General features: G+C 54.8%; 1 non-coding gene and 1 pseudogene across 1 annotated transcript; both read left to right on the plus strand.

The window, feature by feature from the left end:
* The first annotated feature begins 1,225 nt into the window (after window positions 1–1,225).
* On the plus strand, window positions 1,226–1,389 carry LOC121866124. Its single transcript, XR_006088894.1, has one exon. It is a non-coding gene; the product is annotated as a 5.8S ribosomal RNA (ribosomal RNA).
* Window positions 1,390–3,054: 1,665 nt separating this feature from the next.
* Window positions 3,055–11,478, plus strand: LOC121866125 (annotated as a pseudogene).
* The last annotated feature ends 267 nt before the right edge of the window (window positions 11,479–11,745 follow it).

Below are 11,745 nucleotides of genomic sequence, written 5' to 3' on the forward strand. Positions count from 1 at the left end.
TCCATAAACGATGCCAACTAGCGATCCGCCGGCGTTATTCCCATGACCCGGCGGGCAGCTTCCGGGAAACCAAAGTCTTTGGGTTCCGGGGGAAGTATGGTTGCAAAGCTGAAACTTAAAGGAATTGACGGAAGGGCACCACCAGGAGTGGAGCCTGCGGCTTAATTTGACTCAACACGGGAAACCTCACCAGGCCCAGACACCGGAAGGATTGACAGATTGAGAGCTCTTTCTCGATTCGGTGGGTGGTGGTGCATGGCCGTTCTTAGTTGGTGGAGCGATTTGTCTGGTTAATTCCGATAACGAACGAGACTCTGGCCTACTAAGTAGTCGACGGATCTCCAGAAAATTGTGTCCAGTTCGCAACTTCTTCTTAGAGGGATAAGCGGCAATTCTAGCCGCACGAGATTGAGCAATAACAGGTCTGTGATGCCCTTTAGATGTTCTGGGCCGCGACGCTACGCTACACTGAAGGATCAGAACGAAGCTTCCTCCAGGAGGAGCTGGTAACCTGCTCAAAGCCTTTTTGATAGGATTGGGGGCTTGCAATTGTTTCCCCATGAACGAGGAATTCCCAGTAAGTGCAAGTCATCAGCTTGCGCTGACTACGTCCCCTGCCCTTTGTACACACCGCCCGTCGCTACTACCGATTGAATGATTTAGTGAGGCCTTCGGACTGGCGCTCTTGGATTGTCGGCCCCGTTGCCCGCGAGGGTTTTCTGGGGTCGTCGCCTCGAGCTGACGGAAAGATGTCCAAACTTGATCATTTAGAGGAAGTAAAAGTCGTAACAAGGTTTCCGTAGGTGAACCTGCGGAAGGATCATTAACAGAGAGAAAGAGAACGGGGCGCTCTTAAAACTACTACTACTACTCTCCTGATTTGGGCGGTCTCGGGCTCTGCTCTGGCAACTCCAGCAGCGAAAGAGGACAATCCCGGCCCCCGCACCAAAAATAGGTACCACCACGCTGTAGGTGGACCACACTCGGGCGAGAGCGCGAAGACCGGAGGAGGAGGACGGACGGGGCTTTGGACGGCTGCCCGTCCGTTCCTTACTACCGGCGAATAAGCCTCTTGACCCAAAAAGAGTGAAATTCAAGTGTCAAAAAACAACAACAAGCCGTCCGGCCAAACCCAAACCACAAACTTGGGCTATGTCTGTCAAACCCTTTCATTGAGACTCGACCTGTGATGGTTAGTCGCAAAAAGACCAAATGGCAAATACACAACTCTTAACGGGGGATCACTCGGCTCGTGGGTCGATGAAGACCGCAGCAAACTGCGTGTCGGTATGTGAATCGCAAGAATACCAGATACATCGACAAGTTGAACGCATATTGCGGCGGCGGCAGCCATATGAGCTTGTCGCCGCCACTCCTCTACGAGGGTCGGAAATATACATCCATCGGTTGCTGCGAGTTCGGTGCCTGCTGACTGTCTCCCCGACACGAGGGTAACCCGAACCGAGCTTCCGCCTTGGGGTTTAATCGCCCGCGCCTTGCGCGAGGCGTGCCCTTAAAAACAAGCCTATCACTAGCAAGTCCATGGACTTGGCGCACCCACATTCAACCACAACAAAGCCGGGCACACACACATGTGTGTGTCCCGTCCCGACGACAGTTGTCGCCCTCGCAAATAACTGGAGGCGCTCTTTTGCCTGCTGTCCACAGAGACACGAATGGCCGTCGGCTGCTCATGGCTGATGCTGCACATGTTCTAAGAGGCACACGTCCTCCTCCTTCTCTCTCGGAGAAGAAGCACTCCATCCCACGAAGAGGAAACGAAACCGGGTCGGATATCTTTTAAGTAAGCCCGCCGGAATTTCGTCTATCACCTCGAAAAGAGTGCTTGGCATGCATTGCAGTGGAACCTAAATTGATGAGTGCGCCTGAGCCCGCAGTCTACCATGTAGTGGCGCAGGAAGAGAGATGACAATTGCTCTCGTTGGGACGAGAATGCTTGGGTGACGCCGTGCTCTTCCTCACGCGCTCCTCCACCCTCTCCCACAGTCAGACGCGGTGTGGGCGTTCTCTTTGAGAGTTCGCCACGAGTCCACGTCTATCTCATGACAGGCCTGGGAGGGAGGCAGGGGGAGTTCTCTCTAAACGCGTTAAAGACGGTGTTGCGCCTCATAACGGCGCTCGCCGGGATAGAGCACTAGTTCTGCAGCCGGAAAGGCCGCTCACGCCAATTAATACTGCGACTCTCGCTCTCTTTCTCCGGATAAACAAGTGCCACTGCTGTGGCATGCGGGAACGGGGAAAGAGGTCAAAGTTTAAGCGGCAGAGGTGCGGCCGAGTATGGGCGGAACACGAGCGTATATGCATTAAAACTGTGTATATGACTGCGAGAGATGTTCTGCTGGAACACTTTTCCTATTGGCTATTTACCACTATTGATGTTGCTGAGAGGGCCGAGCACCTAAGCTGCTCGTTGAGAATGAGAAGGAACGGAGTCAGGGGTGGGAGTGCCGGCGCCATGGCCGCTGGTACCCCCGCGACAAGCCCCTCAAACCTTCCTCTCTCTGTCAGAAGAAGAAGAAGGAACGGAGTCAGGGGTGTGAGTGCCGGCGCCATGGCCGCTGGTACCCCCGAGACAAGCCTCCCAAACCTTCCTTTATCTCTCTCTGTCTTAAGAAGCAGAAGAATAAGAAGGAACGGAGTTAGGGGTGGGAGTACCGGCGCCATGGCCGCTGGTACCCCCGCGACAAGCCCCTCAAACCTTCCTCTCTCTCTCTCTCTCTCTCTGTCTTAAGAATAAGAAGGAACGGAGTCAGGGGTGGGAATACCGGCGCCATGGCCGCTGGTACCCTCGCGACAAGCCCCTCAAACCTTCCTTACTCTCTCTCAGTCTTAAGAATAAGAAGGAACGGAGTCAGGGGTGGGAGTGCCGGCGCCATGGCCGCTGGTACCCCCGCGACAAGCCCCTCAAACCTTCCTGTGTATGTCTTTTGCAGCAGCACGTGGTAATGTCGGTGGTGAAGAAAGTTGGTGGCAGAGCGTCTTCCGCTTCGTGGTTGGGGAACATGTTCCCCCTAAGGATGATGAGACCACGATCGACCTCGTAGTAGGAGAGAGCTACCCGCCAAATTTAAGCATATTAATAAGCGGGGGAATAGAAACCAACAGGGATTCCCTTAGTAAGGGCGACTGAACCGGGAAAAGCCCAGCACATAACCTCGATGTCTTCGGGCACGAGGGGTGTTGCGTTTCAGAGGGTCCAGCATGCCGTCCCATACCGTCTAAGTCAAGCTTGAAAGCGGCCACTGCCCATGGAGGGTGACAGGCCCGTATGGCGGCGCCTGTGAGGGTACAGATGGGACAGTCGGAAAGGGCCTCTCTGTAGAGTCGGGTTGCTTGAAAGTGCAGCCCAAAGCAGGTGGTAAACTTCATCTAAGGCTAAATATGACCACGAGACCGACAGCGAACAAGTACCGTGAGGGAAAGTTGAAAAAAACTTTGAAGAGAGAGTTCAAGAGTACGTGAAACCGTTAAGAGCCAACCGGGTGGAAACTCGAAGGTCGAACTGAGGGGATTCAGCTCGTCGGCTGTCGGCTGGGTGGGGTGTTGTAATTGAGTGACCAAAAAATGTTTGGGCGCGCCCCCACTCACGCTGGCGTCGGCGGGCGTATTTCGCCTGGTAGTAGGTCACTGCGACCCGTTGCCGGGGACGTCGAAGGCCCGGTCGGACTGGTACCTCGCCGCCGACTATCTCTCAGCTCGTCTGGGGGGAGACCCGCGCGACGGGGGGAACCACCGGTGTCCTGGCTGCCCTGCGACGGTCGTCGAGAAGAGCTTGCCGCCGCTTCGGCGGCGGTTTTGCTCTCGCGGTGTGCAAAAGGTCGGTGATCCACCCGACCCGTCTTGAAACACGGACCAAGGAGTCTAATATGTGTGCAAGTCAATGGGCTCACTTAACCCAAAGGCGAAATGAAAGTGACGGGCGCCTGGGGCAGCTGTAACAGGCTCTCCGGTGCGTCTTGGGCCGATCCCTGACCGGCTGCCTGCGGCCTCGCCCACGCCGCGACAAGCGGGGTGAGATACTTTCCCCCGTCTCTGGACGTTGCGTGTGGTGGAGGTCGTCAGGGCGATGGTCGAAGTTTAATTTCCCCTCATGGGAGGGGGGGGCGCAGGCCCGGGACTTGCCAAGACGCCGCGGTGCTGTCCGTCCCCGGAAGCGGGCCGTCGGTAAACGGCGGAGGCGCACCGGGGCAGGCTCGCGGGCAGTCGGCAAGTACCATGAGCATATATGTTGGGACCCGAGAGATGGTGAACTATGCCTGGCCAGGATGAAGCCAGAGGAAACTCTGGTGGAGGTCCGTAGCGATTCTGACGTGCAAATCGATCGTCGGAGCTGGGTATAGGGGCGAAAGACTAATCGAATCATCTAGTAGCTGGTTCCCTCCGAAGTTTCCCTCAGGATAGCTGGAACTCGCAGGGTGAATTTCATCCGGTAAAGCGAATGATTAGAGGTCTTGGGGACGAAACGTCCTCAACCTATTCTCAAACTTTAAATGGGTGAGATGCCGAGCTTGCTTGTAGGGATGAAGCTCCGGCGACTAATCTGAGTATCTAGTGGGCCACTTTTGGTAAGCAGAACTGGCGCTGTGGGATGAACCAAACGTCGAGTTAAGGGGCCTAAATGAATGCTCATTCAGATCCTATTGAAAGGCGTTGGTTGCTATAGACAGCAGGACGGTGGCCATGGAAGTTGGAATCCGCTAAGGAGTGTGTAACAACTCACCTGCCGAAGCAACTAGCCCTTAAAATGGTATGGCGCTCAAGCATTCTCCCGATACTCGACCGCCGGGCGCACTACCGGCCTCGCTCTCAAGGCGAGGTCTCGAAGCCCCGGTGAGTAGGAGGCCGAGTGGTGAGCGCTGGGAAGGGCTTGGCGGGCCGGCCTGGAGCCGCCACTGGTAGATCTGGTGGTAGTAAATACTGAGAGAGACTCCTGACGACCGGGAAGGAGAAGGGTTCCATGTGAACATCAGTTGGACATGGGTTGTCGCCTCCAAGCCCAGGGCTAAGGCCTGATCCACGCTCGAGGCAAATGCAACACGAGCAGAGGAGAAGAAGAAGAAGAACTAAGTAGGGGTTCTATCTATCTATCTACCTCGGTCTTATATAACACAGTCTAACAAAGTGAAAGGCCAAAGGATGAGTGGCGAAAGGGAATACGGTACTTATTCTGTAACCAGGCCTGGAACCCTAGCGGGTGTGTGTGCGCCCTTTGGGAATGCTACATGCCCGCGAAGGGTCCTGGCAACTGAAACCAGCTCGCGTCCACCGGCGGTGGTCCGGGAAAATTCTCTTTTTCTGTTTAAAGAGCGCCGTGGCCCTAAAGAAATCTCTCATTCAGAGAGGGCGTTAGTAAGACAGTTAGCGTGGCGCCCTTGATTTCTGCGGCGTCGAGTGCCACCACCGGTCCGGCGTAAAAATCTTGAGGGTGGTTATCCCCGAGAGCAGCATTGTCGGAACTCGTTTCCAGCGGCGTCTTTCGGGCCTGTGCTTACCCGCATAACCGCATCGTCTCAGGTAAGCAGCCTCGGTGATAGACCTTCAAGCACAGGTAAGGAAGTCAGCAAATTAGATCCGTAACCGGGATGAGATTGGCTCTGAGATCGGAACCCAATCCGGGCCTGTCTTGAGGAGCGGGCCTGGGTTCGGGCGCAGACCTGGGCGAAGATGACGGTAGGGACGTTGGGAGCAAACTGCCGTGGTTCGTCCGGCGAGGGATGATGTCGCACATGTGCGCTCATCTCTCGTGCAGGGCGCGCTGCGGTGGCCTAGCGCCTCTCTAAACCGAGCTCGGACCGGCGTACCTCCGGCCCTTCCGTGGAATGCGCTAGGCTGCGTGGGCGTGTTCTCGGGCGGTGTTCGCCGTCCCTCCAAAGCTCTTGTAGTAAGAGGTGCGGGGGGGAGGCGGGGCCGTTCGGTTCACTACAATCCCACTTCGGCTGGCGCCCAGCGATCAACTCAGAACTGGCACAGACCAGGGGAATCCGACTGTCTAATTAAAACAAAGCATTGCGATGGTCTTTGATGGATGTCGACGCAATGTGATTTCTGCCCAGTGCTCTGAATGTCAAAGTGAAGAAATTCAACCAAGCGCGGTTAAACGGCGGGAGTAACTATGACTCTCCAAAGGGTAGTTGCAATTCAACTTTTAGAATTCAGGTTGTAATTCCGTGTATCTTATGATAAGCGGTTATTGTGTTTTAAACTAAAAGCTGATGTTCAACGCAACTACCGAACCGTGCCCACCGTCAGTGGAGCCTTCAGCTTCCAAGACAGGCGAGAGTCGGGCGTTCAGCTTAGCTGTTCGGCAAAAGCGTGTGAATTCAAAAGTGAGGTCCGTGGTTGCAGGGGCACCACGTGTTCCCCCACCGTCCCGGGAGCGGCAATGTTCCGGAGAGGAGACGCCACAATCAAAAGTGGCTCCCTCTGGAGGTGTGTCCCTGGCAGAGGATGGGATCCCTGGCGAACCCCCAGGCCCACTAAGTCCTCGTATAGCCACGGCCGCTGACAAGTCAGCGGCCGAGGACACAATCACAACTGACAGACCCAGCATATCGGGACCAGGAGCGACACCCAAAACGACAAACTTGATCGTGACCATGGAGTATCAAGGTGCGGGGTCCTTTGACAAAATCCGGTGTGGAATTTGCGGTGCCTCTTTTAGATCTGCTAAGGCATACGCAAACCACACCAGGTCCTCGCACCGAGCGACTCTAGAAATCAGGTGTGGCAAATGTCAAGTGCCACTTAGCGACCCTAAAGTCTGTGCACTCCACTTCAAAAACTGCTCCCTAGAGGAGCAGCAGGTATGCGCGGGTCCCCAACACCACACATGTGGCGAGTGTGGAAGGACATTCCCAACTCCTGTGGGACTTACCCAACAAACTCGTCATATGCACTAGGGGACTTATAATCAAACCCTCGAGCCTGCCAGGCGGGTTGCCTACTCCACACAGGAAATGCTCCTAGTGGCGGAGGAGGAGGTGAAACTCCTCCGGTCAGAAAGGGGGGTTTCCAAAATCAACCAAGTGTTGATTGGAAGCCTCCCGGAGGGGACAATCCGGCTGGAACGCTTGAGGGCTATGCGCAAGACCCAAAAGTACAGGAACATCGTACGAAGTGGCCTCCAGGAAACAGAAGACCCTGGAAGCAGCCCCAGATCAACCAACGGGGCTGGAGGCGGCACAAGAGCCCTCATACCAGATGAGCTACCCGAGGGGGTCAACGATCCTGACCCCTCTGACCCTGATGACTCCGGGAGTGACCCAGAGCGGGATATCGCCCCGGAGCTGGGGGCGAGGGTCAAGTTATGGGAGCATCTGAGGGCTCTCAGCGAGGAGGAGGAGGAGGAGGAGGAGGAGGGTGACGCATTGGTCGTCAGTCTCAATTCAGTGCTGCGGGCCATTCCGTCCCCAGATGGCCTGACGGAACACCACGTCGAGATGGCGCTGAATGGGCTGGAGGCTGCATTGCGGGCACACAAGCCGAGGCTATTCTCTGGTAGAACGCCTCGGCAAGGAGTAAATAGAGTGTCGCCCAGTTATAGACATCTACCCAGGAGAGTCAGAAAAAGAATGGAGTATGCACAGACACAAAGGGCTTACAAACGTAGTCCAAAGGAGATCGCAAACAAGATCATCAACGATTTCGAATTCGAGGGCGAGAGGCCCTCGGTCGATGAATTCGTAGCGGAATTCCGACCGAGGTTTGCTGCTGAATCGCCCCAGGATGACGAACATGTTGAGGTGCGCACGAATGACAGGATGCTAACAATTCTTGACCCCAAAGCCGGCAAAGAGGTGGTGGGCGCACTTCGTGGACCGGAGACCGCAGTAGGTCTGGAGAACCCAGAGCTCGACACGGGAGCGCTAAGAAGGCTAGGGCCGAGGGTTCTCCTAAGAATATTTCATACATGGCTTTATTTGGCACGGGTTCCTCAATGGACGAAAAACAGCAGAACGTCCATGCTTCCCAAAAAATCGCCGCTTGGGACCCCCTCTAATTGGCATCCAATTACGATCGGGTCCCACATCCTTAGGGCGTACTGTAAGATCCTCGCATTCCGGATGGTGGAGAGTGCTAATACAAGTACAAGCCAGAAGGCCTTTAGGTCCGTCGACGGGTGTGGTGAGAACTTAGCACTCGTAGAGGGACTGATAAGGCATGCCCGGAGAGAGAAGCGTAACATCTATATCACCTTTGTCGACGTAGCCAAAGCGTTCGACACTGTGTCGCACACCTCTCTCGAAAGGGCACTTCGGCGCTTGGATACGCCTAACCACCTTCTGGATGTTGTGAAGGATCTTTACAGCCACGTAGGGACAAGCATTTGCGTTCCCGGCGGGGAGTCAGACCCCATCCCCATGACCAGAGGAGTGAAGCAAGGATGTCCATTGTCCCCCTTCCTTTTCTGTGCCGTGGTGGATGAGTACCTGGAGTCCCTGGGTCCTGTCGTTGGATACCGCCTGGATGATGTAACGTCGGTGGCAGTGACAGGATTCGCGGACGACCTAGTAATAGTCTCTGAGTCCAGGCTCGGGATGCAGAGGAGCCTGAATCAGCTCGACCGGTTCCTTGGTGCGAGGGGACTGGCCGTGCAGCCCACGAAGTGCGCCACACTGGGTCTTGAGCGGGCTGCAAGGGGTAGGTATGGTGTGAAGCTCAGGGTCGTGACCGAGGAATGCTTTACAATGCTGAACTCGACCACGGGTCTGGCCGAATACCTACCAAGAATTGAACCTGATGAGTACGTGAGGTACTTAGGGCTCCAAGTGGGGCCCTCAGGACTTGAGAGACCGGGGAGTAGGGTCGATGGCGAAAAACAAAAACTCCTGAACATCATGGAGAAAATAGGAGGTTCTTCGCTGAAACCCTTGCAAAAGATCAAGATACTGAAGTCTCAGATTATCCCGAGGCTTCAGTATAGGTACGTGAAGGGATCCTGTTCTATGAACCTTCTCAGGGCACTAGACAGGACCCTTTGCGACCGGACCAGGCAATGGCTCCACCTACCTCGGACGCTCAATACAGCGGCCATTGGCCTACCCATGAGAGACGGGGGCGTGGGAGTGCCCTCGCTACTGGAGACCGTTGCCCAGCAGAAGATGGGACTGCTCCCGCGTCTCGAGGCCTCAGACGACCCTGCAGTAAGGTTTATAGCCTCTGGGGGTCTCTGGGGTCGCGAAGTCGGGGCAATGGCGAGGCACTTCCGGGTAGGCCATATAGACAACAACACCTTGTCTCAATTGAAAAGGTCGCTGTTGCGGAAGAAGAGGGAAGAGTGGAGTATATCCTGGCATGGCAAGGGGGCGGAGAACTTCTTTGGAAGCCGGGCCAGCAATGCCATCTTGCGAAATGATCTAGGCCCAGGCAGGAAAGCCATCGACCTATTGCGACTCAGGTCTCAGCCGGTTGGGCATCAGACGCGCGGGCATCGAGATACTTGTCACAATGGCCATTGAGGGATCTATAAACATCCTTAGATCCCTCAGACTGCAGGCGGACGGCTAGGATGTCGCTCTGCGGCCCGAATGCTGGGGGTGGGGCGTTCGCCCACACTGCAAGCAGGGCAGTTCGATCTCATCCCTGCCAAGGAGCTCCAATCCACTGGGGTGCTGCTGCTCCCGGGACACACACGGAGTTCGGGCCTGCTGTGGCGGGCGCTCTATCCTAAAAACTTAGACAAGAGGTTTTAACTCATTCATTCTTTTAAAATTTTTAGCTAGGTTTTAGTCCTCTCCTGACAAGTCGGAGATGACCATCGCTCCGATTCCTTCTGCAACAGAGACACGGACAGCAGCCTCATCCATGAGCTCCACAAGTGTGTCACCACGAGCAACTGGCAGCCCTCCCAAACCAGCAGCCGCCAGCAGGGCCGGCGGTCAATAAATAAGGCCCTTAAAATATCTTTATGGGTTGGGATGGGATGCCAGTTGCCAACTACATCTTAGACATCCGGTGACCAACATCCAAGCACTGCGGGGAGCTCCCTAACAGGATGGATATTGCGGAAGGGTATAAATGCCAGGAGAGTGGTTGTGCAGGGAACCTGGTAATCCCTGCAAGATAGTCAGATTTTAGGGGCACAGTTGTGCATTTGAGTTTTTAATTTTTAAAGGAAACTAGATAAAGTGAAGAGCGTCCGGGCATGCAGGAAGCGGCTCCGTGTTGTTGTTACTAATAAATATTGTTGTGAGTATTACTAGCCAAATGCCTCGTCATCTAATTAGTGACGCGCATGAATGGATTAACGAGATTCCCACTGTCCCTATCTACTATCTAGCGAACCCACAGGCAGGGGAACGGGCCTGCACTAAACAGCGGGGAAAGAAGACCCTGTTGAGCTTGACTCTAGTCTGATTTTGTAGAGAGACATCAGAGGTGTAGCATAAGTGGGAGGCCGTTCCGCCTCCGTGTGGGCGGCCGCCAGTGAAATACCACTACTCTGATCGTTTCTTTACTTTCGGTGAGGCAGAATGGGAATGCCAGCGGGGCGTCTCTCTTTCTAGCCTAAGCAGCGGAAGAGACACGACGAGTGGACGTCGCAGTTCGGCCGGAATGCGCTAACAGCGGCACCGCACCCGGGCTTCGCGTCTGAGGCGGGCGCTGGCGCCACCCGCGTCCCGCTCGAGACATTAGGTGGGGAGTTTGACTGGGGCCGGTACATCTGTCAGAAATGATAACGCCCAGATGCCTGAGCCAGCGCTCAGCGTGGACAGAAGCCTCGCGTGAAACAAAGGGCAAATGCTGGCTTGATCTTGATTTTCAATGCGAATCTGGACTCGCGAAAGCAAAGGCCTATCTATCCTTTTGACTTTAGGGACTTTTTAAGCAAGAGGTGTCAGAAAAAAGATACAACAGGGATAACGGCTTGTGGCGGCCAAACATTCATAGCGACGTCGCTTTTGATCCTTCGAAGTCGGCTCTTCCCTATCGTGTGAAGCAGAATTCACCAAAGCGTTGGATTCACCCACTAACAGGGAGCGTGGGCTGGGTTTGAACCGTCGTGAGACGGGTTAGTTTTACCCTACTGTTAAAATGGGGTCGTTGCGATAGTAGTCCTGCTCAGTACGAGGAAGGAACAGCAGGTCCGGACATATGGTTCCGTTCTTGGTCGATCGGCCAGTGGAGGCTACGTCCGTAGGTTATGCCTGAAAGCCTCTAAGGCAGCATCCGGCTAGAAACACTTGTTGTCTCTGCGGCTCGCATTGGGACGGTCAAAAAGATATTCTGAGACTCTGGCGGGCAACGCTGCACCGCCGAGAGGAAGACCCAATAAAGAGACTCAGTCGTGTCATCAGTGCCGGCTCTCCCGTCCCAAATGCGGATCACCCGAATGCTGATGTGCCGTACCGAATCGTTCGTAGACGACTTACGTACCGGTCAGGGTGTTGTAGATGGCAGAGCAACATCCTCACTGCGATCCATTAAGACTTCTCCCTACCAGGCCGGAGGTTTCGTCACGCCCCCCGATGGCGAAATCCTCCATTACAGCAGCGGCAGCAGTGTCTAGCGGCCTGCTCCATTGCGCAAGTGTCTGTTTAACCTAACCTTGGTTAAAGTGTATTGGTGTCCTGAAGTTTTATAGAGGCTTGCCAGCCTAAGTAAGAGACAAAAAAATAATCCAACAACCTCTCCTTTGTAGTAGTAGTAGAGAGTGTATTGGTGTCCTGAAGTTTTATAGAGGCTTGCCAGCCTAAGTAAGAGACAAACAAATAATCCAACAAC

The sequence above is a fragment of the Homarus americanus genome, unplaced genomic scaffold (genome assembly GCF_018991925.1).
Source record: "Homarus americanus isolate GMGI-L3 unplaced genomic scaffold, GMGI_Hamer_2.0 scaffold49017, whole genome shotgun sequence".
Taxonomy (NCBI): Eukaryota; Metazoa; Arthropoda; class Malacostraca; order Decapoda; family Nephropidae; genus Homarus; species Homarus americanus.